This window comes from Marmota flaviventris, chromosome 3 (assembly GCF_047511675.1).
Source record: "Marmota flaviventris isolate mMarFla1 chromosome 3, mMarFla1.hap1, whole genome shotgun sequence".
Taxonomy (NCBI): domain Eukaryota; kingdom Metazoa; phylum Chordata; class Mammalia; order Rodentia; family Sciuridae; genus Marmota; species Marmota flaviventris.
Genome location: NC_092500.1, coordinates 125,179,859 through 125,207,230, shown reverse-complemented (window position 1 = coordinate 125,207,230; position 27,372 = coordinate 125,179,859). Strand labels below are relative to the sequence as shown.

At 38.5% G+C, this 27,372-nt stretch overlaps 3 pseudogenes; 2 read left to right on the top strand and 1 right to left on the bottom strand.

Moving 5' to 3' along the window:
* Nucleotides 1–27,049, bottom strand: part of LOC114104832 (antigen WC1.1-like) — a 76,519-nt pseudogene extending 49,470 nt beyond the window's left edge.
* LOC114104945 (elongation factor 1-alpha 1 pseudogene) lies at nt 9,706–11,223 on the top strand (annotated as a pseudogene).
* Nucleotides 14,686–20,945, top strand: LOC114104833 (NADH dehydrogenase [ubiquinone] flavoprotein 2, mitochondrial-like; annotated as a pseudogene).
* Nucleotides 27,050–27,372: the final 323 nt, after the last annotated feature.

Sequence of the window (27,372 nt, the reverse complement as noted above, 5' to 3'; positions counted from 1 at the left end):
CATGAGCAGAACATCCAAGAAATATGGGATAACATTAAGAGACCAAACTTAAGAGTCATTGGGATACAGGAAGGTACAGAGCTCCAAACCAAAGAAATGAGCAGCCTATTCAATGAAATAATACGAGAAAACTTCCCAGACTTGAAGAATGAGACAGAATCCCAAATCCTAGAAGCCTACAGGACGCCGAATGTGCAAAATCATAAGAGATCCACACCTAGACACATTATAATGAAGATGCCCAACATACAGAATAAGGAGAGAATTTTAAAAGCTACAAGAGAAAGGAAGCAGATTACATTTAGGGGTAAGCCAATCAGGATAACAGCTGATCTTTCAACACAGACTCTGAAAGCTAGAAGATCCTGGAATAACATATTTCAAACACTGAAAGAAAATGGGTTCCAACCAAGAATTGTGTATCCAGTGAAATTAAGCTTCAGGATGGAAGATGAAATTAAAACCTTCCACGATAAACAAAAGTTTAAAGAATTCGCAGCTAGAAAACCATCTCTTCAAAACATCCTCGCCAAAACATTACAGGAAGAGGAAATGGAAAATAACAATGAAAACCAACAGTGGGAGGTAGGACAGTAAAGGGGGGGAAATAATCAAAGAGGAAAACAAACCATGTTTAGTAACAGAAATAAACAAATATGGCTGGAAGAACAACCCATATCTCAATAATAACCCTAAATGTTAATGGCTTAAACTCACCAATTAAGAGACACAGGCTAGTAGAATGGATCTCAAAACAAGACCCAACAATATGCTGCCTACAGGAGACGCATTTGATAGGAAAAGACATACATAGGCTGAAGGTGAAAGGTTGGGAAAAATCATATCACTCATATGGACTTCGGAAACAAGCAGGAGTGTCCATACTCATATCAAATAAAATAGATTTCAAGCCCAAGTTAATCAAAAGGGATAAAGAGGGACACTACATACTGCTTAAGGGAACCATACACCAACAAGAAATAACAATCATAAATATTTATGCCCCAAACAATGGTGCAGCTATGTTCATCAAACAAACTCTTCTCAAGTTCAAGAGTCTAATAGACCACCATACCATAATCATGGGAGACTTCAACACACCTCTCTCGCCACTGGACAGATCTTCCAAACAAAAGTTGAATAAGGAAACTATAGAACTCAATAACACAATTAATAACCTAGACTTAATTGACATATATAGAGTATACCACCCAACATCAAGCAGTTACACTTTTTTCTCAGCAGCACATGGATCCTTCTCAAAAATAGATCATATATTATGTCACAGGGCAACTCTTAGACAATATAAAGGAGTAAAGATAATACCATGCATCTTATCTGATCATAATGGAATGAAACTGAAAATCAATGATAAAAGAAGGAAGGAAAAAGCATACATCACTTGGAGAATGAACAATAGGTTACTTAATGATCAATGGGTTATAGAAGACGTCAAGGAGGAAATAAAAAATTCTTAGAGATAAATGAAAACACAGACACAACATGTCGGAATCTATGGGACACATTGAAAGCAGTTCTAAGAGGAAAATTCATTGCGTGGAGTTCATTCCTTAAAAAAAGAAAAAACCAACAAATAAATGATCTCATACTTCATCTCAAAATCCTTGAAAAAGAAGAGCAAAACAACAGCAAAAGAAGTAGAAGGCAAGAAATAATTAAAATCAGAGCTGAAATTAATGAAATCGAAACAAAAGAAACAATTGAAAAAATTGACAAAACCAAAAGTTGGTTCTTTGAAAAAATAAACAAAATCAACAGACCCTTAGCGATGCTAGCGAAGAGGAGAGAGAACTCAAATTACTAGCATACGGGATGAAAAAGGCAATATCACAACAGACACTTCAGAAATACAGAAGATAATCAAAAACTATTTTGAATCCTTATACTCCAATAAATTAGAAGATAGTGAAGGCATAGATAAATTTCTTAAGTCATATGATCTGCCCAGATTGAGTCAGGAGGATATAGACAACCTAAACAGACCAATATCAATGGAGGAAATAGAAGAAACCATAAAAAGACTACCAACTAAGAAAAGCCCAGGACTGGATGGGTATACAGCAGAATTTTACAAAACCTTTAAAGAAGAACTAATACCAATACTTTTCAAGCTACTTCAGGAAATAGAAAAAGAGGGAGAACTTCCAAATTCATTCTATGAGGCCAACATCACCCTGATACCTAAACCAGACAAAGACACTTCAAAGAAAGAAAACTACAGACCAATATCTCTAATGAACCTAGATGCAAAAATCCTCAATAAAATTCTGGCGAATCGGATACAAAAACATATCAAAAAAATTGTGCACCATGATGAAGTAGGATTCATCCCTGGGATGCAAGGCTGGTTCAATATACGGAAATCAATAAATGTTATTCACCACATCAATAGACTTAAAAATAAGAACCATATGATCATCTCGATAGATGCGGAAAAAGCATTCGACAAAGTACAGCATCCCTTTATGTTCAAAACTCTAGAAAAACTAGGGATAACAGGAACATACCTCAATATTGTAAAAGCAATCTATGCTAAGCCTCAGGCTAGCATCATTCTGAATGGAGAAAAACTGAAGGCATTCCCTCTAAAATCTGGAACAATACAGGGATGCCCTCTCTCTCCACTTCTGTTCAACATAGTTCTCAAAACACTGGCCATAGCAATTAGACAGACGAAAGAAATTAAAGGCATAAAAATAGGAAAAGAAGAACTTAAATTATCACTATTTGCAGATGATATGATTCTATACCTAGCAGACCCAAAAGGGTCTACAAAGAAACTATTAGAGCTAATAAATGAATTCAGCAAAGTGGCAGGCTATAAAATCAACACACATAAATCAAAGGCATTCCTGTATATAAGCGACAAATCCTCTGAAATGGAAATGAGGACAACCACTCCATTCACAATATCTTCAAAAAAAATAAAATACTTGGGAATCAACCTAACAAAAGAGGTGAAAGACTTATACAATGAAAACTACAGAACCCTAAAGAGAGAAATAGAAGAAGATCTTAGAAGATGGAAAAATATACCCTGTTCATGGATAGGCAGAACTAACATCATCAAAATGGCGATATTACCAAAAGTTCTCTATAGGTTTAATGCAATGCCAATCAAAATCCCAACGGCATTTCTTGTAGAAATAGAGAAAGCAATCATGAAATTCATATGGAAAAATAAAAGACCCAGAATAGCAAAAACAATGCTAAGCAGGAAGTGTGAATCAGGCGGTATAGCGATACCAGACTTCAAACTATACTACAGAGCAATAGTAACAAAAACAGCATGGTACTGGTACCAAAACAGGCGGGTGGACCAATGGTACAGAATAGAGGACACAGAAACCAATCCACAAAACTACAACTATCTTATATTTGATACAGGGGCTAAAAGCATGCAATGGAGGAAGGATAGCATCTTCAACAAATGGTGCTGGGAAAACTGGAAATCCTTATGCAACGAAATGAAACTGAATCCCTTTCTCTCACCATGCACAAAAGTGAATTCAAAATGGATCAAGGAGCTTGATATCAAATCAGAGACACGCCGTCTGATAGAAGAAAAAGTTGGCTACGATCTACATTTGGTGGGGTCGGGCTCCAAATTCCTCAATAGGACACCCATAGCACAAAAGTTAATAACTAGAATCAACAAATGGGACTTACTCAAACTAAAAATTTTTTCTCAGCAAAAGAAACAATAAGAGAGGTAAATAGGGAGCCTACACCCTGGGAACAAATCTTTACTCCTCACACTTCAGGTAGAGCCCTAATATCCAGAGTATACAAAGAACTCAAAAAATTAGACAATAAGAGAACAAACAACCCAATCAACAAATGGGCCAAGGACCTGAACAGACACTTCTCAGAGGAGGACATACAGTCAATCAACAAGTACATGAAAAAATGCTCACCATCTCTAGCTGTCAGAGAAATGCAAATCAAAACCACCCTAAGATACCATCTCACTCCAGTATGATTGGCAGCCATTATGAAGTCAAACAACAACAAGTGCTGGCGAGGATGTGGGGAAAAGGGTACACTTGTACATTGCTGGTGGGACTGCAGATTGGTGCAGCCAATTTGGAAAGCGGTATGGAGATTTCTTGGAAAGCTGGGAATGGAGCCACCATTTGACCCAGCTATTCCCCTTCTTGGTCTATTCCCTAAAGACCTAAAAAGAGCATGCTACAGGGACACTGCTACATCGATGTTCATAGCAGCACAATTCACAATAGCAAGACTGTGGAACCAACCTAGATGCCCTTCAATAGACGAATGGATAAAAAAAATGTGGCATTTATACACAATGGAGTATTACTCTGCATTAAAAAATGACAAAATCATAGAATTTGCAGGGAAATGGATGGCATCAGAGCAGATTATGCTAAGTGAAGCTAGCCAATCCCTAAAAAACAAATGCCAAATGTCTTCTTTGATATAAGGAGAGTAACTAAGATCAGAGTAGGGATGAAGAGCAGGAGAAGAAGATTAACATTTAACAGGGATGATAGGTGGGAGGGAAAGGGAGAGAGAAGGGAAATTGCATGGAAATGTAAGGAGACCCTCAGGGTTATACAGTGGAGGGGGTAGAGAGAGAGGAGGGGAGGGGAGGGGAGAGGTGGGGAGGGGGGAGGGTGGAGGATGGGAAAGGCAGCAGAGCACAACAGACACTAGTATGGCAATATGTAAATCAATGGATGTGTAACTGATGTGATTCTGCAATCTGTGTATGGGGTGAAGGTGGGAGTTCATAACCCACTTGAATCAAAGTGTGGAATATGATATGTCAAGAAATTTGTAATGTTTTGAACAAACAACAATAAAAAATTTTAAAAAAAAAAAAGGATGGGATATCCAAAAAAGAGTCAAACCCAGGTGGTAACTAGGATGTCTTTTTTCAATATCTATTTTATTATTGCCCTTTCCCACATCATAAAGTTCGATTTTATTTTTTGAGCTCATACAGACCTAGATTAATGTTTTTCTGATCAGTTTTATTTTTTGACTGTGGAGTTTTTAAACATTTCAATGGAGATTTCATCTGTGTAAAGCTACAAGGCCTTTACTATTGTCTTATTGTTGTATGTTATGTGTGCACACTTGTGTTTTGTGTTGTATGTCTGTATGTGTGTATGTCCACATATCATATATGAGGAGCGCTCATGAAAAAATGGATCCGAATTTTTTTTTATTCACGTGATTTAAATGGTTTAATTTAAATTGGGTAAACAGCTGTTGAGTATTGTTTTAATATGTGAACAAATAAGGAGGTTAACAGATCTGTTTGTTTACTTTCACCTTTCCTTTTCATTATATTTAATAAGTCTGTTCAGGATAATGTAAATTGTTCAGAAAATTGTTTTCTTAGTGCCTGTTGGAATGTTACATAATTTTTTTTTTTAGCCATCATTGCCAGAATTCCTATCTTCATCCTAGTGCCGCTGAAGACAAAGATAAAACCAAACTACAGCTTCTTCGATAGCTATCACAGTAAACTGTATAAACTGATGAATCAATGAATAATAACTCAACAAGTAATGCTCAATCAAGGAGTCAATTTACTTTGGGAGGAAATGGACACATTGATAGATTCCTCTGCTTTGAACTGCTTGCAGAACTTGCCTGGACTATGAATCACTTGTATGCATTGTGAACTATCTGTTGGTGCAGCGAATTGTGGTAGTGCTGGCATATCTTTGCTGATGGTGTCACTGGTGGTACAATTTTTCCATAGGAGCCATCAATTGGCTTGGTGTCGTGGCATTTCTGTATCCTCCTCCCTTCTGCAAGTGATGGTCTAAAATTTGGGGGCCAACAGAGGTGAGGCAAAGAACCTCACCCCCCCACTGGCACCAAGGCCAAATTTGGGGGCCAACAGAGGTGAGGCAAAGAACCTCACCCCCCCACACTGGTGCATAAGCCTATCCACAAGTATAGCTGCATGCTGGACTGGTAGTCACTGATGGGTAAGATCCAATTGCAGTGGTACCAACCTAAGACAGGAGGCTGACGTCTTGAGGTCAGCTCATCCAATGATGGGTAAGACCATATGTGTATTGGACAACCTAACAGGCACGGTCCCTAAGCCACACTGCTTGTTGTTTAATTCAACAGAAGGGAGGAGATGCTGAGAGCCACAGCCAAGTCAGAATGGCCCCTGGCATTTTGCCAATAGTATTGGTTGAGAGGCAAGCCATTAAGATGATGCTGGATTGATTCAGTTGTATATTAGACTTTTACTGTCTGCCTCAGCCTGCTACTTTGGAGTTCTTGTGGGGATTCCCAGAGAGTTCCCATTGGTTGGGGAAGTGCAGGAGGAGGGATTTCCGGGAGAGGGATTTCCAGTTGTTGGTTCCTGGAGGAGCTGCGTGGTGTTCGGGAGAGTTTCCAGGGAGTGTGTGTGGAGTGTGCTGGTGGAGTTCAGAAATAAAGTTTGTTCCTGCTTCAGTGGCTCGTGATTTGTGCCCAGCCAGACTGCAGCAGTGGTCTTTTGGGGGTCCTGAATTCAAGCATAACACTTACAGGAACTCAAATGGGCCAATGTAGCAAGAAATCAAAGGATCAGGAAGGAAAAAAAAAAACACTGTCCCTTTTAAATTGACTTCACTATAACTCCCTAAAATGTTAAATCTGAGAACCCACTACCAACAATACCCACAAAGCTAAAATGGCTGCATCCTGTAAGATAACCTAGGAAAGACACAGATACTCCTTTACCTGAAGCCCTGGGTTCCAGAAGCCCATCCTACTTATCTGGGCTCAGATGTGTGGAGTCAAAGAAAACTAATATCTTTGGATTAGTTTGTGGCTCTAGACTCTTGCCTATGATTCTGGAAATTGAAGACAGACAAGTTTTATAGCAGGACTGGGATATGAGGGATGTCCTATAGTCTTCTGATTATGTTTAGGAATTACCCCAAATGCATTTTAATAAACCCTGTGTGTGGGCTGGAGTTGTGGCTCAGCAGTAGAGCGTTTGCCTAGCACATGCAAGGCCCTGGGTTCAATCCTCAGTGCCACATAAAAATAAATAAACAAAATAAACTATTGTGTACAATTAAAAAAAATAAACAAATATTAAAAAAATAAAATAAATCCTTTGTGGATTCTTAGGGCTTGGACATGACTTTATGTCCAATCTTCTAAATATTCCTGAACAAGTTCTATTTCAGAACCATGAATACTTCTACCAAAACATGACTTGACCATAAATCAGGGATCCTCATGCTTACAAAGTACCCTAGGGAAAACTGAGGCCCAGAGCTTCATTCAATAACTAAGGAAAAAAGACTCACAGAGATCTCCATGTCCTAAGGTAGATAGTTGTAGAGCAGCTTCACAACACAGATCATCTAGCTTCCAAGTTAGACTCTGTGATCCCCACCTCCCTGCCTCTTAAGATGCATCACAGAGATTTGAAGGAGGGAGTGACCCTAAGTTCTGAAATCTTTACTATCTAGGGCTAAGTAAGTCCTTATGTTCCTTTGAGTCCATAATGCTCTAGGAATCACTCTGAGACAGAAGGCTCAAGTATACTCAAAAGGCAACAGTGTCATATTCCATAGTCTTCCCAAGAATGACACAGGCGTTCCCACTCAGGATCCCCACCAGACCTTACAGGCCTTACCTGAGCAGATGACTCCAATTTCCATACCACGGAATAAGATATATTGATCAGAGGTTTTCAATTGAAAGTGTGCACAATCATTGATAGTTAGCTCTGTCCCTTGACAGTGAAGAGTTAGAAGCCAAATGGGCCCAACACTTGGCTCAAAATGGGCCCTTCTAAGAACCTCAACAGCAGCTCCACATCCCAACTGTCTGCACACTACAGTTGCCTCCTTCAAGTGCCACTGGAGATTCAATACACTGCCCCATTTTTTTTGGTGCTTCACCTCTACTCTCCCCTCACAGCGGTGGCCTCCACTCTTCAACCTCAGCTCCATACCTGCAAGACAGACACAGACACAGTGCATAAGGTTAGGAGACCATATGTGGTATGCTGATAATATTCTAAAATTAACTCTGGGGAAAAAAGAATTCCTGACATATATCATTTATTGATTTTTTTGGGGGGTGTAAATATCCCCACTGTGGCTGTGTGTGTGTATGTGTGTGTGTGTAAATGAGAGAGATACTCAGAATTGAATCCAACAGCATTCTACCACTGAACTACTTCCCCAATCCTTTTTTTTTTTTTCCATTTTGAGACCAGGTCTCACTAAGTTGCCAAGGCTGACTTCAAACTTGTGATCCTTCTGCCACCCGAGTAGCTAAAATTACAGGCATGAGCCATAATGCCCATAATGTGGCCATTAAGTATTTATGGCATCACTAAACATGGAGTTGGAAAGACCTCACAATTATATCTCATTAGCTGGTAGGACCCAGCTCTGGACACACCACTGGGAACAGACCTTCTGAAAACTCTGGATATAAATGTGTCTAAAGCTGGGAAGGGTCCAGCCTCCCCATCTTAGTTACAGATCACACAGTCATCAGGCCAGTGGAAGAATCTTCTCTCTCTTCTTCAATCCCTTAGGAAGCATTCTTATTTATCTTAGAAACAAATAGACTGTAGTTAGCAGCCACCTCTAAAATGCCCCAATTATTTCAGCCTTCTGGTATTTATGCCCTTGTGTAATCCCCACCTTGAGTGAGGGTTGAAATAATAACTTGACTCTAACAAATAGAATTTGGAAAAAATGATGAGACTTCACATAAGAGATTAGGCTTCAAAAAGACTCTGGTGATTGAGAGGGATGGAGGAGGGACAGGAAAAAGGAGAGAATACGGAATAGATTTAACAAAATCACACTATGTTTATGTATAAATATACCTCAGTGAATTCCAACTTTATATATGTGGATAGACTACCAATCACAAATAAACCAATTAACAAGTAAAAGGAAGGTCAGTAGAGTAGAGGAAGGTGAATAGGGGGAGGAAGGAAGAAAGGGAAGAAAAGAGGAAGCATACCAGGGACTGGAATGGAGTAAATCAAATTCCATGCATGTATGATTTTGTCAGAATGAGCCCAACTATATGTATAATTACAATGCTCTAATAAAAATTATAATAAAATAAAAAAGAAGACTGGCTTCTCTCTTGTTGACCTATCTTGCTTTCTTGCTTGCTTACTCTGATGAAGCCAGTTGCGATGTTGTGAGTTGTGTTATAGAGATTCTTGTGGCAAAAAACTGAATGAGGTCTCTAGCCAACAGCCAGTAAGGAACTGTTCTCAGTTCAACAACCCATGAAGGCCTAAATCCTATCAATAACAATGTGACTGAGTTTGAGTAGGATGCACCGGTAGTTGAACCTTAAGATGACTGTAAAAAATCGAGATAATACTTGCATTCTATCAGATCACAATGAATGAAATTAGATTCAATGATAAATGACAGAAACCATTCTAATACATGGAGATTCAGTTATACACTTTTGGATGATGAATAATAGCAAAAGAAATCAAGAGAGAAATTTTAAAAAATTCTTAGAAGTAAATAAGACTAGGGATACAACATATCAAAATTTCTGGGATAGAATTAAGGTAGTTCTAAGAGTAAAGTTCATAGCATGGAGCTCACACATTAAGAGAATAGAATGAGCTTTTTCGCATTGGGTTTGCTGCCAGAACTTAGGTGTTGTGAAAACCACCGCTAAATCAAAGCCAAAATGCGAAAGGAAAAGACTCTCATCATTGCACATGTAGATTTAGGCAAGTCTACCACTACTGGCCATCTGATCTACAAATGTGGTGGGATCCACAAAAGAACCATTGAAAAATTTGAGAAGGAAGCTACTGAGATGGGAAAGGGCTCCTTCAAGTATGCCTGGGTCTTGGATAAACTGAAAGCTGAACGTGAGCGTGATATCACCATTGACATCTCCCTGTGAAAATTTGAGACCAGCAAGTATTACGTGACTATCATTGATGCCCCAGGACACAGAGACTTTATAAAAAACATGATTACAGGCACATCTCAGGTTGACTGTGCTGTCCTGATTGTTGCTGCTGGTGTTGATGAATTTGAAGCTGGCATCTCCAAGAATGGGCAGACCTGTGAGCATACCCTTCTGGCCTACACACTGGGTGTGAAACAACTAATCGTTGGTGTTAACAAAATGGATTCCACTGAGCCACCCTACAGTCAGAAGAGATATAAGGAAATTGTTAAGGAAGTCAGCAATTACATTAAGAAAATTGGCTACAATTTTGACACAGTAGCATTTGTGACAATTTCTGGTTGGAATGGTGACAACATGTTGGAGCCAAGTGCTAACATGCCTTTGTTCAAGGGATTGAAAGTCACCCTTAAAGATGGCAGTGCCAGTGGAACCACACTGCTTGAAGCTTTAAATTGCATCCTGCCACCAACTCATCCAAATGACAAGTCTTTGCGTCTGTCCCTCCAGGATGTCTACAGAATTGGTGGTATTGGTACTGTCCCTGTGTGCTGAGTGGAGACTGATGTTCTCAAGCCTGGCATGGTGGTCACCTTTGCTCCAGTCAATGTCACAACTGAAGTAAAATCTGTTGAAATGTACCATGAAGCTCTGAATGAAGCTCTTCCTGGAGACAATGAGGGCTTCAATGTCAAGAACGTGTCTGTCAAAGATGTTCGATGTGGCAATGTTGCAAAAATGACCCATCATTGGAGGCAGCTGGTTTCAGTGCTCAGGTGATTATCCTGAACCATCCAGACCAAATCAGTGCTGGCTATGCTCCTGTACTGGATTGTCACACAGCTCACATTGCTTGCAAGTTTGCCGAGCTGAAAGATTGATCACCATTCTGGTAAGAAGCTGGAAGATGGCCCTAAATTCTTGAAATCTGGTGATGCTGCCATTGTTGATATGGTTCCAGGAAAGCCCATGTGTGTTGAGAGTTTCTCTGACTATCCTCCTCTGGGTCATTTTGCTGTTCGTGATATGAGGCAGACAGTTGCTGTGGGTGTCATCAAAGCGGTGGACAAGAAGGCTGCTGGAGCTGGCAAGGTCACCAAGTCTGCCCAGAAAGCTCAGAAGACTAAATGAATATTACCCCTAATACCTGCCACCCCAATCTTAATCAGTGGTGGAAGAATGGTCTCAGAACTGTTTGTCTCAATTGGCCATTTAAGTTTAATAGTAAAAGACTGGTTAATGATAACAATGCATCATAAAACTTTCAGAAGGAAAGGAAAATGTTTTGTGAACTATCCTGGTTTTTTGTGTGTGGCAGTTTTAAGTTATTAGTTTTTAAAATCTGTACTTTTTAATGGAAACAACTTGACCAAAAATCTGTCACAGAATTTTGAGACCCATTAAAACAAAAGTTTAATGAGAAAAAAGAGAGAGAGAGAGAGAATAGCACAATAACAAATAAATAATCTAACATTACATCTCAAGGCCCCAGAAAAAGAACAAACCAACACCAAAATTAGTAGAAGACAGAAAATAATTAAAATCAGAGAATTTAAAAAATACAAAAGATCATCTGTATTTGGGGTAAAAATGGGAGTTCATAACCCACTTGAATCTAATGTATGAAATATGATATGTCAAGAGCTTTGTAATGTTTTGAACAACCAATAAAAAATAAAAATAAAAATACAAAAGATCAATAAAATAAAAAGTTTGTTTTTTAAAAGGATAAACAAAATTTATAAACCCTTAGCCAAACTAACCAAAAGAAAGAAAAACTCAAATAAACAAAATGTGAGACGAAAAAGGATAAATCACCATAGACACTACAGAAATCCAGAAGATCATCAGAAACTATTTTGAAAATTTATATTCCAATAAGCTAGAAAATCTTGATAATATTGACAAATTCCTAGAGACATATGACCTACTCAAATTGAACCAGGAACATATAGAAAACTTAAAGAGATAAATATCAAGTAATGAACTTGAAGCAGCTATCAAAAGCCTTACAACAAGGAAAAGCCCAGGACCAGATGAGCTCAGCCAAGTTCTACCACACTTTTAAAGAATAACTAACACCAATTCCCCTCAAATTAGTCCATAAGATAGAAAAGGAAAGAATGTTGCCAAACCCATTCTACAAAACCAGTCATCAATAACAAAACCAGACAAAGACACATCAAAGAAAACTTCAGATCGACATCCTTAATAAACATAGTTGCAAAAATTCGTAATAAAATATTGACAAACTGCATACAAAAACATATTTAAAATATATTGTACCATGATCAAGTGGGTTTCAGTCCACGGATGCAATGTTGGTTCAATGTACAGAAATCAATAAATGTAATTCACCACATCAACAGATTTTATTAAAAACAAGAATCACATGATTATCTCAATACACCCAGGAAAAAAACATCTGACAAAGTACAACAGCCATTCATGTTCTAAACACTAGAAAATCTAGTGATAAAAGGAATTTACCTCTACATTGTAAAGGTTTATATGCAAACCTATGGCCAACATTACACTGAATGAGGAAAAACTGGAAGAATTTCCTCTAAAAACTGAAAGCATTTCCTCTATAGACAAGGATGACCACTGTCACCATTCCTATTCAACACAGTCCTTGAAACTCTATCAGAGCAATAGGCAAGAGAAGGAAATTAGAGATTACAAATAGGAAAAGATGAGTTCAAAGTATCTCCATTTGCTGATGACATGATCCTATATTTAGAAGACCCAAAAAAATCCACCAGAAGACTTCTGGATCTCATAAATTAATTCATCAAGACAACAAAATACAAAATCAACACTTATAAATCAATTATGTTCCTATACTCCAATGATCAATCTGCTAAAATATATATCAAAACTATCCCACTCACAATAGCCTCAAAAAAATACTAAATACTTGGGACTCAATCTAACAAAACAGGTAAAGAACTTCTACAAAGGAAAACTACAGAACACTAAAGAAAGAAATTGAAGAAAACCTTAGAAGATGGAAAGACTCCCATGTTTCTGGATAGGCAGAATTAATTTTGTCATAATAACCACACTATGAAGGGCACTATACAGATTTAATGAAATTCCCATCAAATTCCAATGATATTCTTCACAGAATTATAAAAGCAGTTATAAAATTTATTTGGAAAAAAAAAAGAATAAGAAGAAGAGGAAGAACCAAAGAAATCCTTAAGGAGAAAAGTGAAGCAGGAGACATCACAATACTGGACCTCAACTTATACCACAGAGCTATAGAAACAAAAACAGTTTTGGCACCAAAACAGGCATTAAGACAATTGGAATAGAATAAAATACCCAGAGACAAACCCACATAAATACAGTTATCTCATACTGGAAAAAACTGCCAAAAACATACATTAGGGGGGCCTTTATAATGAATGGTGCTGGGAAAACAGGAAATTCATACATAACAGAATGAAATTGAACCCCTATCTCTCACTCTGCACAAAATCAACTCAAAGTGGATCAAAGACCTAGGAATTAGACCATAAACCCTGCAACTGCTAGAAGAAAATGTAGGCCCAACACTCCAACGTGTCAGCTTAGGAACTGACTTCCTCCATAAGACTCCTAAAGCTTAAGAAATAAACTAAAAAATCACTAAGTGGGATGGCATCTAATTAAAAGCTTCTGCGTAGCAAAGGAAACAATCAAGAATGTGAAGAGCCTACAGAATGAGAGAAAATCTTTGCCACCTGCTCCTCAGATAGAGCATTAATATCCAGAATATACAAAGAACTCAAAAAACTTAATGCCAAAAAGAACAAATAAATCAATCAATTAGCAAAAGAACCAAGCAAAAATTTCTCAAAAGAAGAAATACAAATGGTCAACAAATACATGAAAAAAATGTTCAACATCTCTAGAAAATAGGGAAATGCAAATAAAAACTACATTGAGATTTCATCTCACTCTAGTCAAAATGGCCATTATCAAGAATATAAATAACAATAAATATTGGCAAGGTTGTGGGGGGAAAGGTACACTCACACATTGTTGGTGGACTACAAATTAGTGCAACCATTCTGGAAAGCAGTATGGAGACTCCTCAAAAAACTAGGAATGGAATCACCATATGACCCAGCTATCCCACTCTTTGGTATTTATCCAAAAGATTTCAAATCAGCATACTACAGTGACACAGCCACCTCAATGTTTACAGCAGCACAATTCACAATAGCCAAGCTATGAAACTAAACGAGGTGCCTTTAAATAGATAAATGGATAAAGAAAATGTGGTTTATAAATACAATGGAGTATAAGCCATAAAGAAGAACAAAATGATGGCATTTGTTGGTAAATGGATGGATCTGGAGACTATCATGCTAAGTGAAATAAGCCAGTACCAAAAAGTCAAATGTCAAATGTTTTCTCTGATATGCAAAAGCTAATCTAAAATAAGGAGTTATAAAAAATAAAAGAAAGATCAATGGAATAAATGAAGGGATTGAAGAGGAGGGATGAGAGATGGGATAAGGAAAGAACAGTGGAATGAATCTGACCTAATTTACCTCTGTACATATATGAATATACCACAGTGAATCTCACCATCATGTATATCCATAAGACACTTTTTGTGGGGGTGGAGAGGTGCCAGGGATTGAACTCAGGGGCACTCAACCACTGAGCCATATCCCTAGACCTATTTTGTATTTTACTAGAGATGGGGTCTTACTGAGTTGCTCAGCTGTTGGAGGCCACGACCAAGTCAAGATGGCGCCCGGCAGTTTGCCAGGAGGAGTGGTTTGTGAAGCTACGCCACCAAGCCATCAAGATGGTGGGGACTCCTTATTGGCTGATTGCTGTATCTGTAGGGGAGCAATGCTATGATTGGATGATGCTAATGGAGTCATGCTTTATGTAAATCAGTTAGATATATATACCACTGCTGTTCCGCAATAAAGCAGTTCCTGCTTCAACCTTCACAGTTTACTTTGCCCAGCTGGACTGTGGCAAGTGGTGGCCCATACAGGGAACTCTGGGATGCTCGGGGGTAAGTGACAAGGTAAGCTGCCTGTCCCTAGAAATAGATAGGACGGGAGGAAAGCTGCTCGCCCCTGAGGAGTAGACAGGGTAAAAGGACAGATGGCCATTTCAAGAAAATAGAAAAAATTGATACAGTGTGGTTTTGTTTCGTTTTATCTTAGCGTGTTGTGTTGTCTTTGTTACGAAAATATGGGATCAGAAGTTAGTAAAAATCAAACCGAAAGGGTGTTAAGTAAATTGCTAAAGGAAGGAGGCACCCCAGTAAAACCAAGAACAGTTAGGGCATATGTTGACACGATACAAAAATGTAGCTCATGGTTCTTAGAGGAGGCGTTGTTAAATATACCACAATGGGACCATCATGGTGAAGATTTAAAAAAGATAGAAAAGAAAAGCCCAGGAACTCTGCCAGTTGGCACATTACATTATGGACGTTGATACGATCTTGTTTGCTTAGTCCAAAGCCTTCAGTTCAGACTATAATAGAGGAAGAAGAAGACATCTTAGACCAAGTAAAAGAGGAAGTCTCTCGAGCTAGTCAGAAAGGGGAAGAAAGTTCAGAAGAGGAGGGACTATCAGGGGAGGAGTTACAACAAAAGGCTGCTACTAACCCCTTTCTATCACCAGAGGGCGTAAGTATTCAACCAACAGCTCCACCTATGTATATGGGGACAACATATGCTGGGTGGCCCCCCACCTTCTGCAATTGATAGATGGGATCCTGAGACAGGACCTCGAAGATTAGCATGCCCTGTACCTGAGGATGTGGAAGGGCAACAATATCACCAGGCTTTGGGTTTTAAAACTGTAAAGCAGTTAAAAGAAGCTGTAGCAGCCTATGGTCCTCAAGCCCCTTTTACCGTAAGCATGGTTGAATCCATTGCAAGTTTAAATTTGACACCAGCAGATTGGGCTAGCATGTGCAAAGCTGTGCTAAGTGGAGGACAATATCTGTTATGGAAAGTTACTAATCAGGAATTGTGTGTTGAGTCTGCCAAGCAAAATGCAGCAGCCAGGTATCCACAGAGAAATTTAGACATGTTACTAGGATAAGGACCTTATGAGGGTCAACAACAACAAGCTGGATATGATCCTGCTATATATTTATAGATTGCTTCAGCCACAGTTAAGGCATGGAAAACCCTACAAAGACAAGGGGATTTACAAGGTCAGCTATCTAAGGTGATACAAGGAGCCAATGAGCTTTACACACGCAGAGTTTGTGGATAGGCTTATGCAAACAGCAAGCAGAGTCTTTGGGGATGTAGAACAAGCAATGCCATTAATAAAACAGCTAGCTTATGAACAAGCCAATAGATGGTGTAGGGAGGCTATTCGACCTTGGAAACATAAAGACTTAAATGCATACATTAAATTGTGTAGAGATATTAATGAGTCAGTGGTACAGGGGCAAGTTTTGGCAGCTGCAGTAACCCAAGGAGTACAACAGGCTTTAGGTGCCAGGCCAAAAACATGTTATAATTGTGGTCAAGCAGGACATTTTAAAAGGAGTTGCCCCATAGGAGGAGGGTTTAAAACAAGTAACAAAACTGGAGATGATCAAAAAAAAAAAAATACCAGGTGTTTGCCCACAATGTTGTAGAGGAAAACACTGGGCTAGTGAATGCCATTCTCAGACTACTGTAGAGGGTACTCCGTTGCCAAAAAACAGACAGGGGGGCCCAATGCCCCGGAGCCCACAACCACAAATATACGGGGCATTGAAGGAACCCAGCAACACCATCAGGGTAGTGCCCAGAACACATTATCCGTTAACTCCCTTAGCAGATATACCAGAGGGAGCGCACGATTGGACATCTGCACCTCCACCAGAGCAGTACTAACTCCAGAGATGGGAGTTCAAATAATTCCCACAGGGGTAAAAGGACCTCTTCCCCAAGGAACAGTAGGCTTATTATTAGAATGCAGTTCTTCTACACTAAAAGGACTTATGATAAGTCCTGGGGTAATTGATCCCGATTATGAAGGTGAGATAAAAATTATAGCTAGTTCTCCAAGGGTTATCTCAGTAATATCACCAGGAGATAGGATTGCACAGTTATTAATACTACCCAGCCTTGCATTAGATTAGGGAATCTAACTGTAGGAAAGTTCTGGCCCATAAATAATACCTATGCTGGATTTGGTAATGTAACTGGTATTACGGGAGTTACTCCTAGGTTTAGTAGCAAGAGTACTCACACTGAGCCAGTACAAAAATCTTGGGCTCAGCAATGTTGGAGCCCAGAACAAACCTGGCCACCAACATGGTCAGGTTGCTTGGAACGAGGTTCCGCCCGTTACTTAACTCCTGGATTTACATTTACTCCTAGATTTAACACCTTTTCAAATGAAACATTTAAAGGAAACAATTTTACTTATCAAAATCCTAGTCAAGCCATTACATCAGATCCATTTAATATTTGGTCACTTTGTGGACAAAGGGCTTGTATGGATATTTCACCTGTAGGATTTATAAAAGGAGGATCAATGTTTAATGGGTCTTACAATTATAATACTAGTACTACATTTGAGACCAATGTACAGATAAATAAGACTAAATATATAGATTTCAAACCTACTCCTGTTTGTTTACTTTCACCTTTCCTTTTCATTATATCTAATAATTCTGTTCAGGATAATGTATTAAATTGTTCAGAAAAATTGTTTTCTTGGTGCCTGCTGGAATGCAGGTATCATTGCCAGAATTCCTACCTTCATCCCAGTGCCAGTGAAGACAAAAATAGAAGAATTTCCAGTATTACTGAGAACCAAACGAAACTTTGGAATTACAGCTGCCATCATCACAGCTGCTACTACAGCTTCTGCGATAGCTATCACACAAACTGTACAAACTGCTGCATCAATAAAGAATGTAATTCAACAAGTAGCACAAGCTTTACAAACACAAAACATTATTAATGATCATCTTAGAAATGGAATTCTGATGCTCAACCAAAGAGTCGGTTTACTTCAATAAGAAATAGACATATTAATGGATTCCTCTGCTTTAAGCTACTTATAGAACTTACCTGAACTGTGTATCACTTCTATGCGTTATGATAATATTTCTCAAGCAGCAGATCTTTCCAGACAACTAGGAGCCATGCTTAATGGCACATGGAATGTAAAGTTTCAAAATTTAACTAATCTATTGAGACAACAAATTGTAACTCTTAATAGTACCAGGGTGTCTTTGCCAACGGTGTCATCAGTGGTACAATTTTTCCAAGGGCTTCTCACTTAGAGCCGTCAATGGCTTGGTATTGTGGCATTTTGTATCCTCCTCCTTCTGCTTGTGGCAGGTTGTTTATGGTGTTTGTGTAGATTACACAGACAACAAAAAGAAACCATATGGTCATTAAACAGGCCATCATGGCCCTAGAAAAGGCAAGATCCACAAGTATGGCTAAATATGTTGGGCCGGTAGTCAAAGACGGGTAAGATCCAATTACAATGGTACCAACCTAAGCCAGAACGCTGACGATTTGAGGTCAGACCATCCAATGACAGGTAAGGACCATATGTAGTATTGGACAACCTAAGACAGGCACGGTCCCTAAACCACATACTTGTTGTTTAATAAAACAAAAAGCGGGAGATGTTGGAGGCCACAACCAAGTCAAGATGGCGCCTGGAAGTTTGCCAGGAGGAGTGGTTTGTGAGGCAATGCCACCGAGCCATCAAGATGGTGGGGACTCCTTACTGGCTGATTGCTGTATCTGTAGGGGAGCAATGCTATGATTGGATGATGCTTTTGGAGTCATGCTTTATGTAAATCAGTAAGATATTGCTGTTCCGCAATAAAGCAGTTCCTGCTTCAACCTTCACAGTTACTTGTCACCTCTCGGTTACTTTGCCCAGCTGGACTGCAGCACTCAGCACCTCGCTAAACTGCTGAAGCTGGCTTTGAACTCGCTTCTCCCTCCCAAGCTGCTGGGATTACAAGCCTGAGCCATGACAACTGGCCATAAGACACTATTTTTAAAAAACTATAAGTAATTAGCAAAAAGATTAGTAGAATAAGAGAAAGGGAATAGGGAGAGGGTGGGGGGGAAGGGAAAGTACTGGGGACTGAATTAGAACAAATTACATGCTTTTATAATTTTGTCAAAATGAATCCTAATGTTATGTGGGACTAAAAAGAACCAATATAAAATAAAATTTAAATGATTGCAGACTTATGAGAGACCCTGAGCCAAATGATCCAGCTAAACCATCTCCAGATTCCTGACCCCCAGAAACTGTCAAGTATGGGGGCAATACATAACTAATTGAAAGGCTTTCTCCAGAGTAGCAGAACAGCATAACAGAGATTTATATTCCTGCCTCAATTGTTTTATCCAAATAAGACTTCTGGCTGACAAAAATCCTGTTGCATTAATCTAGCCTGGGACGAGGATCCAAACAACTTAACTCTTGCCATCTCACTTTCTTATCCAGTAGCCTAGGTTTCTGCTTCCCTGCCAGGAATGGAGAAGTCAGTTTTCCTGAGAATCATATCCATTAGGATCAGCAAAATGAGAATTTTTTTAAATCTAAGCAAGAATTTGGTCTCTACTGTACCCATTCACACTGCTCAGGCCTCAGCCTGGGTTTGTGTGCTTGCACTGAAAACAATTGAAACATCAAAAGAGGGAAACTTCTAGGAAGATGCGGAACTTAAAAAGGATTTTAGGGAGGGCTGGGAATATATCTCAGTTGATAGAGTGCTTGCTTTGCATACACAAGGCCCTGGGTTCAATCTCAGCACTATTAAAAAAAAAAGAAAAGAAAAATGGATCTTAGGCAGGTCCATTTGAGAAAGAAAATAAAGATAAATGGAAAGAGGTTTAGGAGATAGTAGAATAGGAGACAACCTAGGAGAGTTTTTTTTTTTAAATCTGACATTGAGATGGACATGAATGGGATTCTGAAAGTTCACACAAAACTACTTTATTAATACTAAAATTATCTGTTAAAGAGGCAGGCCCTAGGCTAAGTGCTAGAAGTGCAGAACATAATGAGACAATGTTCTTGCCTTCGTGGAATTTATATCTAGCTGGTGACACAGACATGGAAATAGATGTTTTCTTTACTGTAGAAAGTTCCAGAAGACTTTTCTCAGTAACAGCAGGCTTGGTTATTCAAGCTATCTCTCCTGCCAAAAATAAAAAGTAGAATAAAATATACTAAAAGTTTTTGTTTAATACATTAAAGACCTGATAATATAAAAAATTAAGCTAAATGTGAAGAAAAACTGGGAAATCATTGAGTTACAGAACCATGAATTGCTAATCATCAGGGAAATGCAAGTCAAAACCATAAAGACTCTTTTCCTTGTTGCTCCAGGCTGGGGGCAGGCTTCACCACCCCGTGGGGAGGACATATAAGGAATTTTCACAAGACAGCTGTGCAGAATGGTGCGAGAGGACCACCCTTATGTGTACACAGAGAGATTCCTGAGAATAACCCAGATACTCCATTTGATTTCACACCAGAGGATAGAGGCAATTGTTTAAAAAAAAAAAACTATACACAAGGGCAGCAACTCTGCTTCCAGTCCTGGATTTAACTCAAAGGCAGAATGTGTGGTTCCCCATCTCTGCTATGAACAAGTTTGCAGAAGTTTTACAAGTACCTCAAGGAGAACATATGAAGCAGCGACTTTTTATACCATGTACAAAGGAAAGCCCGTTGGAAACCATCACATTTAGGTCTGCACTACCACACCTTGCATACTTTGAAACTGAGCACGTTGGAGGCCATTTAGAAGAAGCTTGGAATAAGTTGGAGAGACTACACTCAAAAAACGTTTCACTCTTATAGCGGTGGAATGTTTAGTGGTCTGTGTAAATGCACCGATAAATAATAACTACCATGAGGATTTCAAACCTAAGGATATTGAAGAAATTATAAATGAGCTTAAAGCAGGAAAAATTCCAAAACCTGTACCAAGGAGTGGGCATTTCTGTCGTGAACCAGTTAAATGTCTTACCTCTGACTAAACTACCCAAAGGACAAAAAAAAAAAAAAAAAAAAAACACAACAAACAGATTTTGGTAACAGAAGTCTTGGTTATTCAAGCTATCTCTTGGTGGGCAAGCACCAAGATATTTAATTTATATTCAACTATAAAAATGTCACTGCAGAAATAATGAATCTCCTATCTAAAAAAATAAAGAGATATCAATTCATCCCAGTCACTCCAGTTAGAATGGCTGGCTAATATGAAAAAGACAAAACATCACAAGTTGGTGAGGATCTGAAAAAAAGAGAATCCTTATCTTTGTACTAGAGATTATAGCCAGGGCAATCCACAAGCAAAAGAAATAAAAGACATCTATACCGAGAAAAAGGAAGCAAAACTTTCTCTATTCAAAGACATGATCTTATATATAGAAAATCATAAGCAATCCACTGAAAACTGAGTTTGGAAAGGTTGTATGGTTCTGGATAAACACATAATAATCCACTGAGCTTCCATGTGCTATCAATGAGTAATTAAAAATGAAATTAAAGGAAATTTTTCATTTAATATAATATCAAAAAAAAGTTAACACTTAGGAATAAACCTAACAAAAGAAGTCCAAAACTTGTACTCTAAAAAAACAGAAAATATTATGGAAATAAATTAAAGAAAACCAAAATAAGTGCCTCATGTCCATGAATTTCAAGACTATTAATAATTAAATACTGTTAAAGTGACACTACTAGCCAAATTTATCTAAGAATGAACACAATACCTGTGCAAATCTCAATTTTCTTTTGTGAAGGAATTGACAAGCAGATTCTAAAATTCACATAAAAATGCAGGTGAACCAGGACAACCAAAACAATCTCGAGAAAGAACAATTAGAGAAAAAGTTGTCAGGTGTTCCAAGACCATTCAATAGGGAAAGAATAGTCTTTCCAACCAATTATTATGGTAAAAGTGAATATCCATATGCAAAATACAGAAATTGGAACTCCTCACCACATGATATAAAAAATTAACGTCAGAGGGATCATAGACTGAATGTAAAGCCTAAAACTATAAAATCCTTAGGAAAAAAAACACATAAAATAATACTTGTGATATTGAAATAGACAGTAGTTTCTTAGATATGTAAACAAAACAACAAACATTACAATAAAAAATCATGCTATTATAAGAAAGTAATTATCAATATGGCATTTGCTGATAAATGGATGAAACTGAAGATTATCATGCTAAGTGAAATAAGCCAATTCCAAAAAACCAAAGGCCAAATCAATTAACTAAGCATCCAACATAAGAAAAAAGATTAAGCTGGGGTTGTGGCTCAATGGCAGAGTGCTTGCCTAGCATGCATGAGGCACTGGGTTCAATCCTTAGCACCACATAAAATAAGCAAATAAAATAAAGGCATTCTGTCCATCTAAAACTACAAAAGAAAAAAAGAAAGATTAAATCAAACCAAGAATTAGCAGGGGGAAAAAAAGGAGTAAGGATGTGCTCAACATACATTAATAAGATAGATGAGTCTGAAAACATTATCTAAATGAAAGATGCTAGTCTCAAAAGATTATATTGTATATAATTCCATTTGAAAAGGTTTCTGAAACAGGAAAAACTAAATATGGTAAGACTTAAATATGAAATATGCTTTGGTGAGTGAAATGAGATTATGGCAGGGATGAAATGACTGGGAAGAGCTCCAAAGGGGTCTTCTGCATGGATAGAATGTGCTGTGAATTTTAATATGGTTGAGTGTTACATGAGTATATCAAGACTCTAGACCAGCTACCAATTTGCAAAATCTACAAGGGACTAAGAAACATTTTAATTGCCACCAAAATGGTGTAATTACCAAAACCCATACTACAGGAACACATAAACGATAGATCTGATTTCAATTTTGTTTTAAATGCCAGGAAATAAAAGTATGCAAACTATAGGAAAAAAGAGTCTTGGATTATCAAGGGATTGGAATTATGAATGTTATAGTTTGGATCTAATATGTCCCCCCTCCAAAGAATTATATGCTAAAGGGTTGGTCATCAGCCTGCAGTACATGGGAAGGGAGACCTTTAGGAGGTGGATCCTAAAGGAAAGAAGTTAGGTTCATTGGGAATGTGCCCTTGAAGGGACTACTGGGACCCTGGACCCTTCCTATCTCTCTGTTTGCTTCCCAGCCACTATGAGGTCAACAGTTTCCTTCTGTCATGTGCTTCTGTCACAGTCCCAAAAGCAAAAGGACCAGTGACCATGGACTCAAACTTCCAAAACTGTGAACCAAATAAAATTTTCCCACATTAAGTTGATTATCTCAGTTATTTTATCATAGTGGCATAAAGTTAACAAACACATGGACTATATTAAATCCAGACTCAAAAAAAGAAAAGAAGATAGAATAAAATCTTGTCTATATCACTTATACCCATTTCACCTTGAGCAAGTGATTTAACTTAATTTGCCTCAGTTTTTTGAGATTACAAAAAAAAAACACATTATTATCTCAAAGGATTGTTGTGCACTCAACTAAATGAGTTGGTATAAGTGGATGCAATTATACTACTATAATTATATACACTTACATAACAGAGACTTGTTTCTGTTATTATATTAGAAATAGTAGTAGTAGGCCCCTACTTCCTTAATAAGGCTCCAATAGCTCAAGAATTAAAATAAAGAATTAATAAATTGGATGGATTCCAAACTAAAGAGCTTGTTAGCAAAAGAAACAATCAATGAGGTGAATAGAGTCTACAGGATGGGAGCAAATCTTTACCACAAGCATATCAGATAGAGCACTAATCTCTAGGATATATAAAGCACTAAAAAACATTAACACTAAAAAAATCAAATAACCCAGTCAATAAATGGGCCAAGGACCTGAACAGACACTTCTTAGAAGAGGATATTCAATCAATCAACAAATATATGAAAAAATGGTCAACATCTCAGGCAATTAGAGAAATGCAAATCAAAACTACTCTCACTCATTTCATCTCACTCCAATCAGAATAGCAGCTATTAAGAATACAAAAAACAATAAGTGCTGGCAAGGATGTGGACAGAAAGGCACACTCATACATTGCTGGTGGGACTGCAAAATGGTACAGTCAATATGGAAAGCAGTATGGAGATTCCTTGGAAAATTGGGAATGGAACCACCATTTGACCCAGTTATCCCACTTCTCAGTCTATACTCAAAAGACATAAAAACAGCATACTACAGGGCACAGCCACATCAATGTTTATTGCAGCACAATTCACAATAGCTAAACTGTGGAACCTAGATGCCCTTGAGTATATAAATGGATAAATAAAATGTAGTATATAAACACAATGGACTATTACTCAGCAATAAAAGAGAATAAAATCATGGCATTTGCAGGTAAATGGATGGAGTTGGATAATATAACGCTAAGTAAAGTTAGCCAATCCCAAAAAATCAAATGCCAAGTATTTTCTCTGATATAAGAAGGCTGATTAATAGTGAAGTTGGGAGGGGGAGCATGGGAAGATTATACGAACTCTAGATAGGGCAAAGGGAGGTAGAGGAAGGGAGGGGGCAAGAAAATAGATGGTGGAATGAGATGGACATTATTACCCTAAGTACATGTATGAAGACACAAATGATGTGAATTTACTTTTCATATAACCAGAGATATGAAAAATTGTGCTCTATATGTATAATATGAATTTTAATGCATTTTGCTGTCATATAAAACAAATTAGAATAAAAAATTTTAAAAAAAGAAGAAATAGTAGTAGAATGAAGAGCTCCAGTATAAATCATGACAAAAATGATAAACATCTCAACTAAAAAGGATAAGTGTCATTAGCAAGTAATTCACAAATTAATAATTAAATTAGTTAATTTGCACCAGTTTTTGCCTAATAAACTGAATTTTAAAACTTGATTAAAAAAATATTGATGAGGATCTGTGAAAAATACTAATACCATGTTAGTGGAAGTAAAGTTTGGAATAAACATGTCTGACAGACAATCTCCATGAATCAAGAGTCCTAAAATTATTTACATTCTACAAAACAGTGATTCTACTTTAAGAATATGTTTTAGTCAGCTTTGAATAGCTGTGACCAAAATACCTGACAAGAACAACTTAGAGAAGGAAACATTTATTTGGGGCTCATGGTTTCAGCAGTCTCAGTCCACAGATGGCCAAGCCAACTCCATTGCTTTGGGGCCAAGGTGAGGCACAACATCATGATAGGAAGGGTATAGTGCAGAAACTGAACAGGACATGGTAGCCAGGAAGCAGAGAGAGAGGAAGACACAAAAGGGGTCAAAGGGAAGAACAACCCTTCCGAGGCACACCTGAGTCACTCATCTCCTCCAGCCATGCCCCACACACCTACAGTTACCACCCAGTCAGTCCTTTCAAACTAGGATGGACTGATTAGGTTACAGCTCTCACAATCCGATCATTTTACCTCCCACACTCCTGCATTAACACAGGAGCTTTTAGGGGACACTTCATATCCAAACTATAACAGCGTATTGTTATGGGAAACAATCATTAATGATCCTTACATTTAAATACAAGGAAGTTCAGAGCAACTATTTCATAATAGCAAGAACAATAAAATGTCCAACACAGGCAAGTATAGAGTTTCAGTCATGTGGTGACTGAATCAAAATTGTCTTTATTAGTCTTTAATAGTCTATATTGTAATATGACAATAAAATATTTTAATGTGCAAAAAAAAAAAATGAGTAGTCAGCTGGGCATGGTGGTGTAGGCCTATAATCCCAGAGACTTGGGAGGCTGAGACGAGAGGATTGCAAGTCTCAGCCACTTAGAAAGGACCTAAGAAACTTAGTGAGACCTTTCTTGAAATAAAAATAAAAATAAAAAGGGCTAGGAAAGTGGCTCGGTGGTTAAGCACCCCTGGGTTCAATCCCTGTTATCAAAAAGCCAAAAAAAAAATTGTCTCAGCCTGGACACATACCCAAATCTGAAAGAGCTATTCCTCCAGGATAAATCCTAGAATTTCTGCAGCCCAATCCCTAGCCTGCAGTCATTCTGAATGAAAGACTCGGCACAGAAAGGAACAGAGGAACGCATGAGAGAGAAAATGTACCCCACAGAACACAGAAAATCCAGGGGAGGGAAGCAACAAAGCCAGGACCCAGGCAAGATCAGGAAATAATTCACAAGTGCTGGGGCAGGGAATGGAAGAAATTTATGTAATCCATGCTCTGTCACTTCATCTCTATAAACAAGAAGTCCCATCTTACAGCTGAGGTGCTTCTACAAAGGAGACATGGTGAGAATGAGATGAAGCCAAAGGCAAAGCTCCTCACAGAGCCTGCACTGAGATATGAAAAATTGTGCTCTATACTGCAGCGGAGGAGACTGAAGAATTGAAGGAGAGGAGCCAGAACGAGGCAGACAGGTGCAAGGTTATCTATAATCCGGTTAGAGCTGACATGAGGACCTCTGCCTATCTTCATACAGTAGCACGCATGCACGCATACACACACACACACACACACACACACACACAACCCTTAAGGGGTGAGCACCGTTTACTTTACATACCAACCAATTGAACCACTTCTGGCCCCGCTTCTCCCTCACAAAAGCTTTCACACACTTCTCACACACACCCCACACCTACGACACTCATGCACATACAAGCACACAGCCCAAAGGAGCATAAATACATAAAACATAGACATCCTGATGGAACAGTCCTTTACAAAGCATCAGAAAAACAGCCAGGTGATGCAGTGTGCAAGGGGCAACCCGGAGTCTGAGCTGGGGCCAGTCATTGATCCTTCTCACGTAACTGGGAGCCACTGAGACCAAACAAACGCTCCCTGAGAAAGGAAGCCATTGGAGGGTACTGAAACTGACTGAGCTCAGTCTAAAATCAAATATCACTTCTCTACAAAAACCTGTCACTCTTACCAGCTGACCAATATTCACAATCACAGTAGTTCCTTTTTGGTCATACACATATGATCTACATTGAAGCTTTGGTTGCATCACTCCAGAGACCTGTTCCTTAACCAAGGTATTCACTCACTTGCTGTTGGCCCCAGAAAAGAGAGGTGAGTCTTACCTAGAGCACCCACCAGGGTGCTAAAGAGAAAACATAGTCCCTGGAGAATGAGATATCTGCTTAAAGCCATCCTGCCTCCCCTGTCATCAAAGTCACAGCCTCAGCTGCAAAATAACTCTGTGAGCATCAGGATACTGACAAGGTCTACAGCAATGGGAGGGGAATACACAGACACATCCCCTACATCCTCCTTACTGAGAGCCAATAGAGAGACCTTTTACCATTTCTGGTGCTCGGGGACACTTCGTCTGCCACTTTCTGAAGCTCAAACGCCAATTAGGTTCTGAATCTTCAATATCTCCTTATATGAGCAAAGCAGCCCTTTGACATCATGTTTCTCAGGTCCCGGAAAAGATCAGGGCCAGAGCAGA